This window comes from Lepidothrix coronata, unplaced genomic scaffold (assembly GCF_001604755.1).
Source record: "Lepidothrix coronata isolate B3197 unplaced genomic scaffold, Lepidothrix_coronata-1.0 Scaffold58, whole genome shotgun sequence".
NCBI classification, from domain to species: domain Eukaryota; kingdom Metazoa; phylum Chordata; class Aves; order Passeriformes; family Pipridae; genus Lepidothrix; species Lepidothrix coronata.
Window position 1 is genome coordinate 1,610,575 of NW_016690238.1, and position 21,603 is coordinate 1,632,177.

Here is a 21,603-nt window from a genome sequence, read left to right on the forward strand (position 1 = left end):
TCCTGGAAATCTTTTCCAAGCAGCTCTGCCCTTGCTGCAGCCCTGTCTTGGAGGCTTTCCAGCTGCTCCAAGAAGAAGCCTGGTCCAAGGTTAATAAGACTGAGTTGGAGCTGTGTGACTCTGCTTTCCTTGCTGCCCCAAAATAGGTCAGTCCGGGCGACATGACCCTTGCCGGAGCACCCCACAGCCCTTTCCTTGCTGGCAGTACCACCCCATCCCTCTGCCAGCCCAAAGTCCACCCGGGAAGGGTCCTGAGGCTGGGGCCAGAGCTTTCCTTGGGTTGAAAGCTCTTGTCAAACACCCGCAGGCATCTGTCCTGATCTGAACCGTCCTCTGCTCGACAAACCCGTCTCTCCCATTATGATAACTCCCACTGACATTTCACCAGGACATTTCTTCCCAAAGGGATTCCCGTAGCACTTCTCCCACTGCTGGAATGTGGCCACCAGCGAGGCGGGTGCCCGTCCCTCATCCTCCCGTGCTGGCAGTCGGGGCAGGGGATGCTGCTCAACACATCCCGGGGCAAGGCAGGAGAGCACCGAGAATGGCTCTGAGAGCTGGGAAAGGGGATGTTTTGGAAGGAAAACCATGGGAAAATGTGTGAAAGCACGGGGATGCTCTCCATGCTGAGCCACCGGGCAGACCCTGGGGTGAAATGTGAGTGGAGTGTGGCAGGAGGTCACCTCAGACCATGTCATGAATTTTTCTTGCCAGCGTTAGAGTTCCAGTACTGGAGAGGGTGTGGTAAAGCCCTTCAGGTCTCAGCTGGAATGGGAATGGCAAAGGCAGAGCTTGGAAAGGGAGGGGGGGTCACTCCTCTGGCTGCCCCTCAACTCTAGCAGGAGGTTTGGGGAATTAAAGGGTACAAGCAGGGAGCTCTCCCAGGCTGATGCCTTTCCTGTGCCCTGTCCCTGCTCACGTGTCTTCTCCTTGCAGGTGGCACCTCAGCTCGTGGCTGAGCATCCCTGGTCCATCGTGTCCTCCTGCCACTGACGCAGACGGGTCCAAGCCGAGCGCGCAGAGAGAGCCCGGGATGGATGGAGCGATCCGACCTCCTTTCCCAGGCTCACCCCGGGTTTTAGCGAAGAGCTCTGTCACCGCAGGAGGTGGAGGGGGGGGCGCAGCACCGAACAAATGCTTTGTGACAGCCGGGAAATGCCGTGGCCTTTGCGATGGAGCGGAGCTGACGGGCGGCACCGCTCCCTGTGCGAGCTGAGCCTCCCCTTCCAGCGCTGCTCCGCAGGGACCGCGCCTGCGGAACGGAGCTGGGAGGTGGAGTCAGCAGAGGCTGACTGGACCCCTTTGAGAGGGGCTCGGACCCCCTGGAGCCCCCTTGGAGGAGGCTTTTTGCGTGCAGAGTGCAAGCTGCATCCGTAGTTATTGCCCTGTTTTCAAACTTCGTTGCTGTTTTTGTCCCCCTCTCCCTGGTGCTGGATGTGGGTCCTGAGCCTTCTGCTGCAGCCAGTGCTGCTGGTGCTGGGTTCACCCCCGCATCCTTGTGGATCTGCAGCGGTTCTTGCTGGAATGCATACGGTTTGCATCAAGATGAAGGAAATCTCGGGGATTTTTGGAGCATCAGCAAGACATGGGGCAGCTGGAGAGCGTTCCCGGCCATCCACAGTCCCGATTTGGTGCAGCCTTTAAGGGTTCTCCGTTCCATGGACCATTGTGCTCAAACGGGATGGGCACTGGGACAGCCACTTCGGGGCTGGGAGATCTTCCCCTGGCAAATCAGGGAGTTTTGGGAATTTCTAACCAAGCATCCCCCTTCCCTGGGACGAGCTGAGCCGTTCTGCCCCGAGCCCGTGGGGGCTGCGCTTGCCAGGGCTTGTGTTCCCCCCAGCACCTCCAGCCAAGCTCATTTCCCCAGTTAAACGTTATTAGTCCTTGAATGAAAGGAGGAGGGAGGCAGAGAGGAAGGATTTTTATTGGGAAGTCGTTTGTTCCTTAATTGAATTGCTCCCGTTAACAGCGGTGAGAGAAGGGGAACAAAAAGCCAAATGGGAGGTAAAGGCGCTTATTTGCTTCTGCTTGAGAGGAGCTAATATTAATAAACTTCTGGATGAAGGGATTTGTAAGGGTTTGATAGAGGGATTAACTCCAAAATGATGATTAGATTTTCTGGAGTAAACTCCCTGATAAACAAGGGAGACAAGATGCAGATGTTATCCCTGCACGGAGTGGGGTCCCTCCCAGCTGCCAGATCTGGAGCGTGAAGGAGTCACTCCCTGCTCTGGGACAGGGGACTTCCTCCAGGTTTATCCCAAAACCAAGCAGAGGTGATGTCCTGGGCCCTTCCTAAAATGCCTTGGTCGTCACTCACCACGAGGACACTGCAAACCTCAGCTTGGGTGGAGGTTTGCACTTGGAAGAACCATATGCACTAAGGAGCAGGATCTGGGGGCCACTGGGTGTCCATCCTGGTGGTGACCCCACCAGCCAGATCCCATCCCAGGGATGGATGTTTGGAAAAACTGTGGTCTCCATGCAGCTTTTTCTGGGAGTACAGTCGGTGGGTGTTGATGTTTTAGGGGTGTGGGAAGAGTTGGGTCAAACTTTCACCCTTGGAGAAACTTCTGAGCTCTTTTCTCTCGCCTTTTTGGCTTTCTTTTAATGAAATATTTTATTTCAGGCATCTTGACAAGCTGCTGATTAAAAAAAACAACAGTTTGACTTTTGCCCTTTTAATTATTCTTATTTTTTCTTAATTTAAAAATGAATGTAAGTAGAGGATACAAACCCCTGAAATAGAGCTGGGGCAAAGACACACACATTGTCCCGAGGCAAAGAAAATCCCTCTGCTTGTCTTCAACCCATTTTTTTTTTCTTCTCTTTGATTTTTCTGAAGCTTTTTTTTCAACCCAAATATATTTGTTTCCTCAAGTTTTTGGTTTGTTCCCTGGATTAACTCTCCCTGCTGTTACCTACTCCATGTAGAGGTAGACCACCCAACCCAGAGATGTCCCAACCTGCTGCTGCACTTCCCAGCCCCGGAGATGCAGATCCCACTGGAGCTGAATGGCTCCATCCCAGCATCAAACAGGCAATCTGAGCTGTTTGGATTTCATTCCACACACTTGTTTCCTTGGAGTGGAATGTTTAAGGGACAGGGGGAAGAACAATCATTCAGAGGGTTGACATCACACTCCAAACATCATATTTTATCTGCTGTAAATTATGATGACCCTGTAGGGAATGGCACCCAGGGTAGCAATGCTTGGATGCCTTCCCCCCTAATTGCTCTTGAGCTTAAATTCTGCACTCAGTTTATGCAAAAGGAAACAAAAAAGTCAAAACCAGCCAAAAAAAAGTCCTTGTGGGAAGCTGGAGGTGCTCAGCCAAGGCAGGGGAGGGAGGGTAAAGGCAAAGAAGGAATTTGGTCCTTGGTCTCCCCAGAGGATTTGAGGGCATCGGGATACCAGTGAGGCTTTAGGGATGGGATGAAGCTGAGAAACAGAATGGGGAGAGGATGGGCTTTACTGTTCCTCTTTCCCTGAATTCACTCATCATTTTAACGCTTTCAAACCACCCAGAACAAAACGTTTTGGTCGTGTTTTCTTAGGGCAGAGCAGAAACCTGATCCTTCTGGGACGGGAAGATATCCCTCTTCCCTGTCTGAATACTCATCATTCCCAACTTTATCCAAGAGAACAAGTCTGCTTTCTCCTCCACAGCCTTTCTCCTTCCTCATCCCTTCTCTGCCGTTCTCGCTGCCCAGGAAGCCTGGAGGAGACTCCTGGCAGCCGGGATGGTTTATGGCTGATGAGGCCCTCCGGGGAGCCACAGCTGGGAATGTGAGGGTGGCATGGTCATTTTTTTTGGGATGCTTCAATGTCTTCCAGCTCTGGGTGTGCAGTGACTCACCGTGACCAGCAGCCGGTGACTCAGGGGCAGCTGCCGTGGGATCCTCCATGGGGAATGGTCTCAATTTGCTCCAGGAAGGATGGGAAGGCTGGAGGGAAGGTAGAGCCCATTTAATCACCTCTCATGGCAGCCACAGCCCGCAGCCTGTGCTCACCAGTACCCCCTTCCCCATCCCTGGAGACCCCAAATGGGCAGCACGACACCCCAGCCCCTGGTGTTTGCTCCTGCCACCCTCTCCTTGTGCCAAGGTGTCGTCACCTGCCACCTGCCTTTGTCCCCAACATGCCTGGCTTTGAGGATGGGAGGTCTGGACCCCTCCTGGGCTCCCTCACGGATGCTGCCTTCTCCCAGGATCCCATTCTCCTTGGCTCATCAATCCATTGGGCTGGAGGAGAACCTTTTCCAAGACTCCTTTCTCCACGCAGTGGTATTTAAATCCTCTCCGTATGCTGAAGTGATGCTGATGGATGACAGGAGGACATCACGGGATGAAGACAAGGGTATGGCACATGCTTCTCCATCCTGGATCAGGCAGGATGGGGGGATTATTGCCATCTCAAACCTGCAGATGTGTCAGATCCTGCTCTTGCCAAGCAACCTCCAGGCTATTTTTCTTACTAGTTCACAGGGTTAGCTAATAAAGACGACTTGACTTGATGTCCTTCGACTTCTGTGTCGTGTTCGACTTAATTGTGCATCCCAGCCTGACAAAATCCAGCGCCGGGCCAGCGCTGGGGAGCCCGTGGTGAATGGATCAGAAGTGGTTTGTGGGGGGATCCTCGGTGCTGCTCTGCTGCTCTTTGCTGTGTTTCTCACTGAGCTGAAAAATGATATCGGATAAGTGCTGGACTCACCTGCAGATGCCAAAATGTGCCGGAGCAGAAAGGGGAAGCAAATAACCTGGTAAATAGGGGTGGCTCTGGCAGTGCTGTGCCCGGATCCATCTGCTGTGGGCATGGCAGGGCAGATCCATGGATGTTGAGGGCAAATGGGAAGGAATGTAACGTCTGTGTCCCAAGAAGAGCCTCGCTGGCTGGAGGTTGCCCTGTTGGCCCCAGGCTGGAGGTGCTCCCAGGGAGGCAAAAGGGATATGTGGAAGCAGATGGTTGGGAAGAGCATTGTGTTCCCAACATCCACATCCATCAGCGGTGTTGGTGGGGAAACTGAGGCACATAAGGACCACATGGGAGATGGTTTCTCCCCCAAAATCGTGGAATACCTCTTCTTTTTATTTTTTTAGGGAATGTGGATCTGGAGCTGAACCTTTCCGTGTCCCTGAACAACCAAAGCCAAGCCCTCCCTCTGATCTTCCACTTCTCTTGTTTCCCGACCTTGCCGGCCTGAATTGTTGGAAAAATGCCTCTTAATTGCTCAACACTCGCTTCTTTGCTAATTAACCACCTTGCAAGCATTTAATAAGTGATGCTCTTTCTTCCTAATTACCAGGAATAGGTGATTCCTGCCTTCCAGAAGCAAACTGATTTTCCCCTACTGGCAAACAGATTTCCTTATTTTTTAAATTTGATGGGCTGAGAGAGCCTGTGTTCTGTGGAGAGGCAGGCCCAGCTCCAGAGGGAAGTTTGATCCCACAAAGTGCTGTTTAGAGGTTCAGGGGCCTTCCTTGCTCCTCTGCAGTCCCTTTGGAGACCCTTGGATCCCATGCAAGGGGTCTGGCTCTCAGGCTGCCCGTGGATCCTCGTGAGCGTTTTTCCCTGGTTTCATTGTGTGGCATCTCCATTTAATTTTGTTTTGGTCCTCTCTTGGGTTTTAGGGTTTATTTGGGGGGTGTAGGGGAGGGAATCGTTCCCCTGGCATGGTCCCTGCTCGGCTGAGCTCCTGTGCCAGCAGCTCCCTCCGTCAGGAGCACGCACGGAGCAGAACAGGAACCTGCTGGTGCCCATCACCTCCTCCCCAGGCCTGGCACTTCCAGGGATCCAGAGGGAAAATTCCATTTTTCCCTCCACTCTTCCTGCACAGTGTTGGCAGGAAATACTGAATTTTAGAGTGCTTTTCCACACAGGGAAAGCAAAGGGCTGGACCAGCTCCTCGGAGCAGCATCCCTGGTGCTGAAAAAGTTGGAATTGGTGCATTTAAACACACTCAGCCACGAATCCTGTAAAAATTCCAACCCTGCAGTCCCCAGGCTCTGTCTGTTGATGTTGTCCAGGCCAAGCTTCACCCTGTGGGGCTTGCACAGCCCCCCTCATCCCCCTTCATCTCTGAAGGTTGGTAGGAGCGGCCGTAACTCCACCTGTGATCTTCAAACGCACTTTGAAGTTGGGGAAACCGGGGAAGTTTTTAATTTCTTTCTTATTTTCTTTTGTTTTTCCTAGGGTACCAAACTTTGGGACTTCAGTTTTTTTAACGAGGAAGGAGCTCTGTGCTGTTTTTAATCAGTGCTAAAGGCCAGCGGGATTGAGGAGCAAGGGCTGAGCAAATGAGCAGGGAGACTGAAAAACCACAAAAAAAAAAAAATAAAAAAAGGAAAGAAATCCCCTCAGCTGAGGGTTGAAGTGTCTCAGTGCACTCCCAGGTGAAACTGTCCCATCACCACGTGAGATGTCCCATTTTGCCAGGCCAAGGACACGCAGCAGAGTCTTTGCCAGTGCTAAGAGGGTGCAAAAACCCCCTCTGGAATCTTTACAATAAATATTTTTCGTATTTGGATTTTGGTAGTGAAGTGTTGCTCATCAGACTCTTCTCATGGCTTTTCAGATATAACTCAGGGCTTTTTCCCTGTGAAAGCACCCAAGTATAGCCAAGGATCCGTTTAAATTACAGGCAGGACAAAACATAGGAGGCTGCTCTGATTTAATAATAACCATAATATGGATATTACTCTCCAGGCTTTGTCATGCAACAGCTTGTATTATTAAATTCTTCACACCCTGGGCTGGTTTCATTCCGTAAATTCCGTGCTGAGGTTGACAGGCATCTTGGAGACGAGTATCTTCCCCAGGGCCTGCCCAGGGTGAGGGCTTGGAGGGTCCCCCTGGGCTGAAATTTCACAATTTTGGCAACCAGCACCCCAAAATGAGACTATTATTAACCCTTGAGACATGTGCTGGTCCCTCCCCAGTGAGGTGATGGGAGCAGGGGCTGCTTGGTGGCTCTTTTGGGAGCTCTGGAAGAAGCAGAGTGCTCTGATACATCTCTGTCCCATCCTCCCTTCCACGAGGTTATTCCACTGCCAATTCTCATCCAATTTAGCAGAGAGGTTGGTTTCTCAGGGGAAACTGGGGACGCTGGCCCAGCCCCTGGCTCATGTCAGGGCTTTCAGCATCCCTTGATTTTCCTCTCTGGATGCAGCCCCGGGCTTGTCCCGCTGTCAGCACATTTGATGTCCCGAAATTGAGCTTTCTAATTGAGGTTTCCTAATTGCTGCTGCTCCTTTGGCAGCTGGGGTGGGTTTGGGGCAGGCACCTGTGGGGTGCTGCTGTGGCTTTATTAGAGGATGGGGGAATTGGGGGCAGCTGGTTTTTTAGGGAAGCTGTGCTATAGGGATCCTGGAGTGTGTGTCCTTGCAGGGATCCATCCTGTGTGCTGTCATTAACCCCCTAAGACTGGGATATCACGTGGTGAGTGGGGTGTAGGTGAGGGGGGCAAGTTGTGTTGGGGGGGGCTGTGGGGTGCTGGGCACTTCTGATGGGAGTCCCTTGCTCTGGGGGAGCCCCTGTTCTCCCCTTGGTCCCCCAGGAGTGGTTTAACCCCATTATTTGCTTTTCTCGCTGCCTGGGGGGCTCTGAAGGCCCCACAGAGCCCTTTAGAGCTGCTGAAAATGTGGCTGCTGGGGGGCTGCTCAGGGCTTCTGTGACACAATTCCCCTCGTGGGGGTGTGGGCACTGGACCCTGAGCATGGATCTGTGGGAAGGGATCTTTGTTTAAGCAGGCGCCTGCTGGGCTGAGGGGGTCGGGGTGGGCTCCGGGATGACGCTGCCCCATGCCAGTTCCTCAGGGATGCTCCTGGTGCTGTGACAGGAGGGATTTTGGGGTGGGCAGTGGCAGGACCCCGTCGTGGGCAGCACTGGGGTGAGGGACCAGAAGGAGCAAGTGTTGGGGCAGAACCTGGCAGGTTCCCCGTGAACGTCACAGAATGGAGTTGGAAGGGACCGGCACAGATCATCAAGTCTGTGTGGGTCCCTTCCAGCCTCCTGCTGCAATGAACTGGGTACCACTGGTCACCCCCTCCTTGAGGCAGAAACCCCTCTCTGCTGGCTGAGTTTTGGAGGCTTTAATTCCCTACAGACCTTGCAAACCCACAAAGCTTCCCAAAAATATCCCGGGCTTGAGATGATTGGATCAACAGCAGTGCCGGGTGGTGCCTACGAGGCAGGAGCAGACATGGGGGGAGGGAAGAGCCCATTAATTATCAAAGTTTATGGTCCAGCTTCATAATTACTCCCTTAATCACACAATCTATTTGCCATGCAAGGCTGTAAGAGCTCGAGCAGGTGGACGAACATCCCAGGCTCCGGCCCCCTCCGATTTATCAGCGAGGAAAACCTGAAATGATTTTGCGGCGCGGGATGATTGTGGCTGTAATTAGTTCTCCTCTTTTTTTACAACACTTTAATTTTCTGTCTGGATTTGCCCACGTCGCCCTGTAATAAGCGGCTTAAGGATGGGAAGGTGGGAAAAACATGGTGGTGTTCAGGAGGAGGAGGAGGAGGAGGAGGAGGAGTGGGATCTCAAAACTCTGGGATGAGTTTGTGCTGGTCTTTGCTGAACTGTCTCTTGGATGCTTTTGAGGAGAGGGAAGAAGCCAAACCATCTCCTTCATCTTCACCCCAGGCTTGATTTTCTTCCCATTAGCCTGAAAAGTCCTAGTTTATTAAATATATCTTTCATAAGGCTCTGTGGGGGCATCCTTAATAAATTTTTGGGATGTGGGAGACCAACACTGTTCTTGCCATCCATCTGTGACATCCAGGAAATGAAACCATCCCTGGATCTGGAGCAGAGCCTGTCCTGGAGGCTCTAGCCATGGATATCTGCTTGTTTTGGGTTATAAACAGGAGGGAGAAGGGATTGAACCTTTCAGAATCAGTTTAGAGGGCTTAAAGGCAGAGGCAGAGGGTTTTTAGGGTACAGAGGTGTTGTTTGATCCCATGCCAGGACCTGCTGCAACTCCTGCTGGAAGGGGAGATTCAGGCAGCCTGAGCACGTACCCAAACTGATGTTGTTTTGGCCAGGAAATAAAAAATAGAAAATAAAATAAACCTCCAGGTTTAAGAGCTGAGGCAGAAGGAGAACAGAATTACCATGTGTCTTTTCGGTGCTGTCTGAGCGAAAACAGCTTTCTGAGGTGTTTGGGAAATGTCCAGCCCAGAAGAGCATCCTCTTTGGAAGCGTGTCCTCCTGCCCTTCATCCCCCTCATCAAACAGAAGGGCTGGGGGGGCTTTTATGGACGTGAGAAACAAACTTGTGTGTCTGTGATCAGCCAAGATCTTGCTGCCATCTCCACAACTGGAATATTTTCATGGCTTGTTCACCTGCTCTGCTCTCCTTCATGGATCTGATTTTTGCAGCACCCCGAAGCAAAGCCCTTGCGGTGCCTCAGTTTCCCTTTTAGGGCCAGGTACCAACCTGGCTGGAGGATCCAGGCATCCCATAAACACCTTGAACAAGCAACAGGGGGGAAAAACCAATTAAATTTCCCAGCTGGGCTGGGAACAGGGCTGTGCCACGGCCATGCCCCACGCTGCTGATGTTTAGGTTGACAGAGGGGGATAATCCTGCCCCACACCCCGTGTTTGCACCCAAAGGGACTGAGGTGCAGCAAATAAACACATCCCCAGCATCCCCCCGTTACGCAGGTAATTTATTCCGTGGATTTCACACCACACAAAGCACCTGGAAAATAGCTGTGTGGGCTTTCCATATGGGCTGCTATTATTTTCCAGGGTACGGAAAACAGATTGTTGGAAGAACTCCCTGTTCTGTGGCTTGTGCTGTTTAATTTTTTAATTTTTTTTTTTTTTGAAAGCAGAGCAGCAGTCAGGGCTGTTTCCTCTCTGCTGAACGTTGTTTAGGGATTGCTCCTAGAGCAACTCGGAGCAGGAGAAGGCTTGGAGGTTTTTAATTAAAAGCTGCAATCTGCTCTTTCCTCTAAATGCAAAGTCTCACCTGCAGAGAGAGAGGGAGAGAGGAAGAGAGAGAGGGGGAAAGGGAGATAGAGAAAGAGGGAGGGGGAGAGGGAGATAGGTATAGGGACCCTTTTTGGGCCACCCGAGCCTCTCACAGGATGCGGGGCCGTCTCCGGCCGAGCCCCCCGGCCTCACCTGCGGGCTGTTTGCCTCTCCTGGGATAGGGAAGTGCAGCTGTTCCCTGTCCCGCTGGCTGTTCCGCAGCATCCATGCATGGCTAAAGAGGTCAGCCTGCTTTTAAGCACGTCACCGAGCATCCCTGTCTCCCCCGGGATGCGGGGAAGCGAGCGGAGCTTCCGCCGCGGTGCCGGGAGGTGCTGGAGGACGCGGGAGGTCCCTGAGGGGATGCGGTGCTGGGAACACCGGGGTGAGGGGATGCCCCGATCCCATAATCAGGGAATTTTTATTGGCACTGTAAGTTTTTGGTGGCTCCAAGGCAGGGAGAAGACGGGGCTCCTACATTTGGCTCCAGGGAGCAGGTCCAGCTCTGCCTGTTGTCCATCCATCTGCGGGGGTCTGGCTCCTGGGTGTGCTTTCCTTGGGAAGAGAAAGCTTTGGGAATTCATTCAGGGTTATTTTACCCCTTTTGCTGATGGTGGGGGAAATGCTCCAACGCCTTCTCCTCCATCACACCGGGCTACTGCCCTCCTTGAAGGGGCATCTGTGTCCCCAGGGGGGCCTGATGTCCCCTGGGGGATGTTGGGCAAAGGCATCCTGCCCATCTTGTCCCATAAATGTCGCGGTTTGTGAGAATAAAAGAAGGAGGAGAAAGGCAATGAAGGGGGGGGAAAAAACCCCTCCCTGTAACCAGCAATAAAAGGAAGATGTTAATAAAGATATTGTTGGTTTGTTGGGCTGCAGGGCTGCATTGATATTCTCTCTGGCTGGCGGATCTCTGCCTCGGAATCCAGAGCTGTGTCCTGGGGAAAATGGGAAAGGTGCTGTAAGAGAAGGACAGTAAGGCTGGGACTTGCCCCCCCACCTGGGGTAGGTGGGCCTGGGGGCTTATCTGGGGCAGGGCTCTGGGTTGGGGGGGTTGTAGCCCCTCCTGCTCCCTTGGACTTGTTTTGCTGTGCTCAGAAATGCGGTGGGTTCTGTTTTCATGGATTTGATCCTGAGTCTTTAGGGTGATTTGGGGGCTTTTGGGGGCTTTTCCTGGCCAACCAGAGCCAGGGCTTTAGAGCATACATGAAACAGGGTGAGATACAAGGTGAGATGTAGCTTTTATATTAAATCTCCAGGCTCCTTCGACTTAATTGATTCTCAAAACTCTCTGAAGGGATTGCATGGGGAAAGATGGGGAGGTGTGGGGAATGGAGGTTCTGGGCTGAGCTCTGCATCCTTCCCATCTCAGCCTGGATCTGTTTATCTATCCTTCTCCCCCCAGCCTGCATCTCTGGACCCCAGCCCCAGAAAGCTACTCAAGGCCCCTGGGACAGGCTCATTGGGGTCCATCTGCCTTGGGGTGGGATTTTGGGGTCTCCCCAGCCCTTCTGCACGTGTTGTCTGACAGCAAAGCAGTTTCCAGTGGAGCTGATTCTGTGTCCCATGGAAAGTGCCCGCGCCAGAATATGGAAGAGAACAGAGCCAGGGGAGCAAGGCAGGGAGAATTTTGGGGAGGTGGAGCAGGATGCTTGCTGTGAGCTATATTTGGGCCCCTGAGCAGAGAGAGCTGGGGTGGAGAGGGGTGTCTGTGGGTTTTTCAGGAAGATTGGCAGCTCTCCTCCCCGAGCCTCAGCTCCCCATCCCTCCCATTGCACATTGAAATTCAAATCGCGCCTCTCCGACGCTGCCTCTCTTTGTTGCTTCTTCAAATGACTAATTGTCACTTTTTTTAATAAGGAAACATCATGGGGAGGTACAGAAGAATTTTTTTTTCTCCTGTTTTACAATGATTGTTACAAAAAAGAGGGGGTGGGGAAGGAGAAACACAAGCACCAGGGATAGTAAATCTTTTCCTCCTTTCCACACACCAGCTGCTCTGATGCTCTGCTGCGATGGCCAAGACACTTCATCCTCCTCTGGGGGTTTACTTGGAGCTGTGTGATCACTCCAGTAAACAGGGCAAGTCCTGCTGCCTTTGCTTTTTATTTTATGGTTATTTTGTTTTCTTGAACTGGTTCTAAATACCTGGGAAGGGGTGGAATTGGCCTTTTCCAGCCCTCTGAGTTAATTTAAAAACTCTCGTGGAATCACAGATTGGTTTGGGTTGGAAGGGGCCTTAATGCTTCCCTCCTTCCAACCCCCCTGCAAATGGATAGGGGGACCTTCTACCAGATCAGGTTGCTCTAACCTGGCCTTGAACACTTCCAGGGTTGGGGCAGCCACAGCTTCTGTGGCCAACCTGACCTCTCATTAATGTAAAACCAGACTGAATTCCTGTCCATCTCCCATGGGGATGGTCCAGGTCCCTCCCGGGGGGTTATGGGGCTGCCCTCACTATTTGCACTTAAACTCTGCTGTTCCCAGCCCTGGTGATTCCCCTCCAGGAGCAGGTTCCTCCTCGAGGCTGGTGTGACAAGCAGGTTTTCAGGGGGCCACTCTTTGGGCTCAGCCACCCAGCCAGTTTTTTAATCCATCGCTCTCTTCTCCCCAGTAACAAGCGACAGGACCAGAGGAAATGGCCCCAAGTTGTGCCAGGAGAAGTTTAGGTTGGATGGCAGGAAAAATTTCTTCACTGAAAAGGTGCTCAGGCTTTGTAACAGGCTGCCCAGGGCAGGGGTGGAGTCCCCACCCCTGGAGGGATTTAGAAGCCGTGTGGAAGTGGCACCTGGGGACACGGTCAGTGGTGGCCTGGGCAGTGTTGGGGAAGGGTTGGACTTGGGGAGCTTAGAGATTTTTCCCAACCTAAATAGTTTTATGATTCTCTGATCCCCATCTGTCTCCAGGATGTTTGGGTGGGATGGGAATGACTTTGATGTATCAAAAGGCTTGGTAAGAACCTCGAGATTGGGGATCCTTGGCTCGGACACTGGCTTTTGACTCTGTCCCAGGCAAAGAACAACAGGTACAATCAGATCCCTGGATTTGAGCCCTGGGGGCTGTGGATCAAGCAATGGGGAGTGGGAGACACTAAAATAGCATCAGCCCCAGGCAGGATTTATCCTTTGGAATCTGAGGTAAAATCTATACCCAAAATGTTGCCTTTGAGGATGCTCATTCCTCAGGATTGGGTGACACCAGCCACCTTCTGCTGCCAAGCTCTGGACCACTCTCCATCCCACCCTCTTCAGTTTGGTGGGTGAACTGTAAAACCCCTCAGCCACAGCCCCTCTTTAGGCAAATTATATCATCCCTGTTCTCCTGATCCAGCCATGGGGGATGCCTGGAGCTCCTGGGCATTGCTGATGGACTCAAACAACAAATTTGGGGGAGCATTTTGCCCTGTGAGACTCCGGCTCCTGCCTGCGCCAGCCTTGGCCCGGGGTTGGTTGGAGCCATGCAGGGATGAATTTCAGGCACAGCATGAAAAAAAAACCACCCCTCTCCTTCGTTTATTTATCTCATCTCATCTCTTGCTATGAGCCTCTGCCAGCCTGGTGCCAGCTGGACCGTTTATGATGGCAATAAAAGCCAAACGCTGATATAAAATCACACCTGTCATAATTGGGCTTGATTTAACCGTGGAGGGAGGCAGAGATGGGAATGCTCATCCAAAGGGTTGGGCCAAGGTGCCTCAGCCAAATGGTCCTGCCACGTCCATGCCCCCACCCCCGATGTGCCAGACCCTCCAGTGTCTGTTTTGCAGGGGGATAAAATCCCTTTGATTCTCCTTGATGCTGCAGGAGCTTGTGTTTTAAAGGCATGAGGGGGAAAGGATGGCTGCTGGTTTAATTTGATGTTGTCAGGCTTTATTTTCCCCTTTGTTTTTCCCCCTGAACTTCATAGGAGGCTGAATGGTGCTGACAGATGAGGAGAACTTTTAACTCCTGCTGCTCCAGAACTCACAGCTCTATTTTCTCCTTTCCTAGAAAGGCAGATGTTTTTCTCCCTGATTTTTACCACCTTTTGCTCATCTTGCTAGAGACAGGACAGGAATAAATTCCCATGATATCAAAACGGTGGGATTTACACCCAGAAAGCAGCTGGCTCGTGGATGGCCCCTATACTGTACAGGACTGGGGGTGGATGTGTTTGCCTCTTGATTCCCCTTTTCCCTGTCCATGAGAAGAGTAGGAATCTCTCAGTGCGGATTTTGGGGTGGTTTGGTGTATGAAAGAGGATTGGGGTTGCAGACCCCTCTGAGATTAATGAGGCTTCTTGGTGGTTATAATATAATATTAAAAAAAAAAAGCAATTTAATTTTTTGCTGCTCCCTGGTTGCTTTTCTCCCACCTAATTCTTACCTTACCCTTTCTTAAGGAGACTTGCACTCTCAGGGCACTCAAAGGATGTCCCTGCAGCTCCTCAGTTTTTGGGTTCTTCAGGATTTTGATCCACATCGTGGAGATAGTTAAGCAGGGAAAAGGAGCTCCTGGCATCCCTGGGTTTGGACTTGTGGCAGAATCCTATTTTCAGGCTCATAAAGGCGACGCTTCAGCTCAGCCTTAATTTAAAGGGCAGGTGTTGTGTGTGGGTACCCAGATCATTATCCAGGTCCTGATCCTGGCCATAGGATATCCAGACCTTGTTTTATTTTATTTCCTTCCTCCACATGATGGGAAGGGAAGTGTGAGTAGCAGGGGTGCTCTCTCCCCCCCATGGAGCTGGTAGCACCTCCCTGGAAATCCTATGAGTCCCACAGCTGGGTGTTCAGGGAAAACTCCAAGTGCCAGGCTCTTGGCACCCTCATCCATCACCACAGAGTCCAGGGACTCTGGCCAAGCTCCCCAAACTACTGGACCATCTGAAGCCAGTGTTGCAAGCGAGCTTGGATTTCTCCTTCAGGATTCCAATTTTTCACCCCACTGATTATTTCTGCAGGGTATCCTGGCCTGGTTTCTTCTCTCCCAGCCATCCTTGCTGCTGGGGTTGAGCATCTTGACCCTCAGTCCGGCCTCTCTGTCCCCTTTGGAGCTGGTTTGGGGAATGATGACTTTAATCACGAGTAATGAAAGCAAACGGCGCCACGTCTGTGCAGGTGGGGCTGTTAATCCCCACCTTAATTTGGGTTTTCCAGGGCAGGTTGAGCCCCTGGAGGTGGGTTCATGCATCATTGATGGAGACAAAATTGGAGAACAGATGTAAGCAGCTGGTTAGCTCTGTAACCCATTAATTTGTGTTCTAGGGCAAAATGGCTCCAGGGCTGCATGAGAAGTGTCTCCTCTCTCCTTGCTGACCTGGAGATGAGGAGTGGAAGGTAAAATCCTGCTCAAAGAGGAGGAATGGCAGAAATCCCAGGTCCTAATGCTGGCTGTGCTTGCTCCCAGTCTGGGTGGGCGTCACTAAACAGAAGCAGCTGGTTATGGACCCAAGGAGCCCTCAGCACCCCTGTGGATGGGCTGGGAGAGTGTATTTAACACCTGATGTGCAACAACATCAGTGATGCAGGGAGGAGGATGCTGCAAAAATGCTGTGACGACACAAACCCAGGCGTTTTAGGGCGGGCAGGAGCAGGAGTGTTAAACAACAAAAAAAGGCTTGTCATCAAAAATCAAATGGAGTCAGTATCTCCTGGAAGGGAGAGGGGAAGGGAAGGGATAGCTGGAGACAAAGGACCTCTGTCTCTAATTACAGCAACGGCAGAGGCGGCACGGGAAGATGAAAGCTCCGGGTAAAGTACGAGGTGTTTTGATCTGCAACTGAGTTACCTCTGAGATGTTCCAGGAGGATCCCCCAAGTCGATTTAGCTTCTGAGGGTTTGTTTTAAAATAATAATAAGCATCAAAAAGAGTCCTTTTTTGTGTGTGTCTTTGAGACTAAAAGCTTTAAACACAGGGGCCCAAGCCACCTCCCCAGCCCTCCCTGGTACAGAAGCACCCGTTCCTCTCCTGAAAGGCTCCTCTCGGAGCTTTGCTGGATAATTGCTCCCACATGAGCTTGACCCAGAGCTCAGACTCTCCAACCTACCAGCTCCGTGGGTTTTTCCCTCTGCTGGGGCAATTTATTTTGGATTTATGGGCTCTCTCCTCCATGTGGAGAGCCCCACAAGTATGGGAGGGTGGAGAATGGAATGGGGGGCTGGGGAATGTAGGAGACATCATAGTGAGGAATCAACCTGTGACCTCTTGCTGCCTCTTCTTGTATGAATGTGGCTTAGAATAGCGCTGCTGTTCCTGGGAGTTAAGGGAAAAGAAAGTTTGAAATGATATCTGGGGAAGAAATGGCGTCTTCGGGAACGATGGGACCAGGGACCCATCTTTGGATTCAGCCTCTCCCATCACCCACAGGATTCACCCATCGCCCCAGGACACACCTCACCCCACCCACAGAGAATCGCTAACGATCCTCCGAAGCCGGAGACGCTTCCCTGGGACGCTTCCGGCATTGGCAGCTCCCAATTTACCGCCAGGCTGGTTTCCCGCTCTCTGGCTTCGGTTCGGAGGGACATCCAACTGACAGCTGGCAAAGGCGCCGCTTCATCCAGCGGCGGGGGCGAATCCAGCAAATAATTGTCCAAAGATTATCCCGGCGTAATGGCGCAACGACAGCAGCCGCCGCACATCATTAGAGCTTAGCACGGAGCGCGGGAAGAGATTCCACGGAGCTAAAGCAAACAAACGCCGAGCAAAACACACAGCAGATGTAGCGCATTAGTCGTGCACGGATTGACTCGGGAGCTGCGTGTCAACAGCGCCGGAGCAAGGCAGGGCTTGGCAGAGCCCCGGGGCTGGTTGTTCCTCTCGAGCACGGTGCCGTCCTCGTGGGTTTGAAGGGTGCTCAGGAGCTCTTGGGGTCTCCTGTGGCCTTTGGAAGGCAGTATCCAGGGTTTTTCCTCGCCTCCCTGCCTGCCAGGTGGGTGCAACGGCGCAGGGTCACGGAGGCTGCTGAGTCGGAAGGGACTCACAAGGGTTGGATCATCTGGTCCAACTCCTGGCCCTGCACAGACACCCCAGTAATCCCACCCTGTCCCTGAGAGCATTGTCCAAGTGTTCCTTGAGCTCTGGCAGCCTTGGTGCTGTGCCCACTGCCCTGGGGAGCCTGTTCAGTGCCCAACCACCCTCTGGGGGAAGGACCTTTTCCTCATATCCAACTTAAACCTGCCCTGACACAACTTCAGGCCATTCCCTGGGGTCCTGTCACTGATCCCCACAGAGCAGAGATCAGTGCCTGCCCCTCCTCTTCCCCTAATGAGGAAGCTGTAACTGGAAGGAGGTCTCCCCTCAGTCTCCTCTTCTCCAGGGTCCCCCCATGCAGCCTTTGCCTTGTCCCTCCAGGTGGTAACTCCTTTTGTCGTGGCTCTTTTTCAGCCCCCAGAGCTCCTCCACTGGGAAGATACTGGCCCTGTTCCTCTGATTTTTACTGTATTTTATTCCATGTACGGGGGATTGGCATCATCCTTGTTTGCTCTGCTCCTTTATGCGGCTGCTTGGGATCAGAGCCTTCAAATATTTGGTCTGAACAGAAGAATTAGTCATTTCCAAACGTACGTACATGGGAAAATCAGGATGATCAGAGCCCATGGCAGCATCACGTTGCTTCTTGCAGCCAGCCCTCGCTCCATGAGACAGGGGCCAGCCAGTCTGAGGGGCTGCCCTGGCACAGGACCACATCCCAGTTTATCCTGGGGAATGGTTTGAGTCATCCCAACCTGCAATGAACCTCTCTGTAAGAGAGGAATCAATGCTAATAGGGTTTTGCTCCTCTTTTAGTATAAAAACAAGTATTAAGGCATTGGTAGAGGGCGGTTGGGGGAAAAAAACCAGGTACCTCCAGGTTAGGTCACCCCAATTAGGAGCTTCAAGTGGCTGGGATGAAGGTTGTCCAGGCTTAAATCCTGTCTAACCAGCAGGAACTGACTTGGACAATGTTTTTTGGGTGTTTTCTAGGAGAAATGGAACCCCCTGAAACGTCAGGCTTTTTTGGAACTGGCAGCAACTTTCCATCCTAAAGTTTGATCCTTGGAGTGAACGATCCGGAGCAAAGCAACGCAACCGGGGACAGAATTTCTCAGTAAGAAAATCACTTCACACGTTTTGATTTTTTTTTTTTTTTTTTTTTAGCCTAGTACAGGCATCAGAGCAGCTGGAAAAAAGGTTTGTTGGACGATGGAGATATTCTTGCTGCAGGCTGCACCCCCTCCCTCTGCTGATTTATATCCCTTTTACTGCCTCATCCTCAGCACCATCCCAGGGGAGGAGGGTGATGGTCCATCACCAAGCTGCAGTATTACCACTTGATTTTGCTGACAGGACAAACACTCTGCTCCTTCCTCCAGACCACAGCACGCCAGTGATGGAGCTTTTTGTGTCTGGGACATGCCCAAATATCACTTAAGGTGAGGCAGGGTGTAAATACTCCCTGTGAGCCATAGAGCTGAGCCCAGCGTGCGTTGTGTGCGCTGGAGAAACATATATAGGGCACCATCAACTTCCATCAATTTATTCCACCTATGCCTTTTTTATTTGTCACTATGGTAACTACAAAGTAAAGATCAAAGCAACGTGCCAAGAGCAGAACAAGGTATTATTCCCACCTCCCTCCCCTTTGCAGGAATAATTTCAGCTTGTTTTTATTTCCTTCCCATTCAGAAAAATCCCTTGGTGCTGCTATGAGGGGTTGTGCCTTTTTTTTTTTCTGGACAAGGGATAAATCCTTGTTGCCAGCTGTTGCGAAATTGCTCCTTGAGAGTGTGAGGATCAAATAAACTGAATTTCCTTTCATTTCAAGGCAAAGTGCAGCTTGATGGATGGACGATGTGGGAGAGGGCTGATGGAGAAGGTTCTGTGCTTTAATAGTTGTTGGAAGGGTTGTTACAGATCCTGGGGCTGGAGGAGATAATCTGCCCAAGGCTTGTGCTGGGGGGGGAAAGACTTCTCCACAGAAAACATTGGGTTGCTTTTCTTTCCCTGTTGGAAAACTCTGATTTAATTATAGGAAAAAGAAACTGGGGAGGAATGGTGTGGTCACTAAGGTTGCCTGGCTGTGGGAAGCGGAGGTGCCCTGGGGTTTGCTCTGAGACCTTGCTGGTCCCAGGTGGGCTCCCAGGGCACTGAGGCAGGTTCTAGGGCCACTGCAGATCCCAAAATGCTCCAGGTTTGTTGAGAAGGATGCTGTTGGCACTTAAAATTGGAATTAGCAGACAGCAAAACAGTGGGGGGGAGGAGGAGGAGGAGGAAAAGTACAACAGGGGCTGTCCTGGGGGGTGCAGAGAAAAGGAGGGTCAGCAAAGAAAAGGGAACCCTCCAGCAGCTGATGTTGCTCCTGGCTATGCCCTGTGGCTTGGGATGGCTTTGGGGTCCCCATGCGTGTCCTGTGGCTCAGGGACTGGGATGTGTTTTAGGTCCCCATGGCTCCAGGGCTGGGGTGTGCTTGGGGGTCTCATCCACATCCTGTGGCTTCAGAGCTTGCAATGGGCTTGGGGTCCCCATACATGCCCTGGGGCTCCAGCTTTGGGATGGACTTTGAGGTCCCCATCCATGTCCTGTTGCTCCAGGACTTGTTTGATGTCCCATTCATTTCCCATGGCTCTGTGGGCTGAGATGGGTTTGGGGCCCCCATCCATGCCTCGTGGCTCCAGACAGAATGTTTTAATGTGGATTAAAAGCCAGAAACCACACAAATCTTAAAATTTGCTTGATTTTTTGCTTCTTTCTCCTTAGTTATCCTGGAAACAGGGTGCAAGCATAGAACATTTAGGGAAGGGCTCTGCTCCACGCCTGGAGCTGCAGCTCCAGCGTCTTCAAGGGAGGGCACTCGGGATACAGCAGTTGCCCTGCTCTGATTAATCTCTTAATTATTTTAATTAGTAATCATCGCGCTCTTCCTGGATAGGTGCAGGAATAGAAGGGCAGGTGCAGAAAGGCAGAGGATGCTCACGGACGCACCGCCGTCGGCCGCCCTTCCAGCCACCCGGAGCCGAACTCCTCGCCGTGCACGTGGCGTTTGCAACCCTATTTTTGTTGACTCACAAGAGCTACTGTGGAAATAAGAACAATCCCAAACTCTATATTTTCAATTGTGCCAAAGTGTAGCCGACACGCACAGGGGAAACTTTAGGTCTGATTTAAAGCGAGGGGGGGAAAGGAGCTTTTAAAACCCTCGAGCGCGGTGGAAAGTACAAAATTGGAGGCTTCTTCGAGGCATGTTTGTGATGTTAAGTGGTAATCTCTTCCTTTATGGGCCATAAAGCAGCTTTGCAGTTGTAAGGAGTCGAATCCTGCCCGTGTTTGTTGTTTCTGCAGATGAAACGAGCTGCACAGTCACAGCAATGAGCTGCACAGCCAATTAGGGTGGAGGCGCTTAAAAAATTAGCGGAAGGGTTTTGGCTGTCAGGAGAGTTTCTGGAGGGATTTTGAGGACAGCCAGGGGCCATCTGGCTTTAAGAAGGAATTTAATCCATTTAGGAGTGGGATTATGTGATATATTTGCTTGCAGGTGCTGGGCCATGGTGGCCTCAGACTTGCTCTGAGTTTCTCCTTGCTCCTGCGAGCTGAAAATGGCTTCTGCTTCATTTTTCTTTTTGAGGAAAATTGGTTAATAGGCTCCCAGCAGGGCCACATCCAGGTGCTCTTCCCACCAGGCCCTCACCAACACCCGAGATGACTGAAGATGAGTAGGTGAAAGGGTTGGGGAGGTTTTGGTGGAGCCATCCTGCCAGGAGCAGTCCCTGATTCCAAAAATCAGATTTTTTCCCCCATTTTCCCAAATTTTCCATGGACTTTCTTGCAGAAGAAAACCAGGGAAGCAGTAGCTCTCATCTGGGCATGTCTATAGGCACCTCTTACAGGGGGTGTATGCATGGCTGGGGTCAAAATCAGTTAGAACAAGCCAATATATTGGCCCTGAATACCCACCTGCATGGATAAAGGATGCAGCTATAGCTGCGTCCCCACAGGTAATTCCTGTGGGCAGGCAGGGCGGCAGAACCACGGGAAATATGGGACCAGGGAGCACTTGGCATGATTGCAAGGGCAGTGACACCAACCCCAGGTTTGCAGACTGCAGACAACCCAGGAGGGACACCCCCATGGGGTGCTGCCCCACCCACCACACAGGTAGAGAGGTGCAACTGCAGAATTCCCACTCGGGGGGATTTTTGGCACCGGCAAAGCTGGAGAAAGAAGTGGTCGTGTCCTACCACCCTTTGGAAGGAAAGAAAACGCAACACCCCTCATTTCTTTGGAGCAGTGTTGGGAGCACGAAGTACAGCTGCACGGGGGGGTTGGTCCCACCCAGCCCCCCAATCCTGCAGTAGCTCTGGAGATTCACCGAAACGCAGAGACGGAGGATTTCCATAAAACTTGTTGATGCACATTCCCCTGGCTGCCTTCTGTCCTTTTCCCACTCCGGGTTTTGGCAGGCTTTGTGGAGAGCTTTCGTGTTCATCAGGAGCAAAGTCTGGCTGGCGCTTGCCCACGTGTAAATCTCCAGGATGTCCAGGTCTCTTGGGCTGCTCTGGAAAATATTTCCTGCAAAGTAGCAAAAATCTGCTGGAAAAATGCCCAGGTGGCTCTTCTTTCCCGGATGGCTGGGGAGACGTTTTGTCACCTG

General features: G+C 51.8%; 1 long non-coding RNA gene across 1 annotated transcript; it reads left to right on the top strand.

Annotated features, from left to right (window-relative positions):
- The first annotated feature begins 16,249 nt into the window (after nt 1-16,249).
- On the top strand, nt 16,250-19,996 carry LOC108498280. Its single transcript, XR_001875133.1, has 3 exons — nt 16,250-16,905; nt 17,940-18,063; nt 19,885-19,996. It is a non-coding gene; the product is annotated as an uncharacterized LOC108498280 (long non-coding RNA).
- Nucleotides 19,997-21,603: the final 1,607 nt, after the last annotated feature.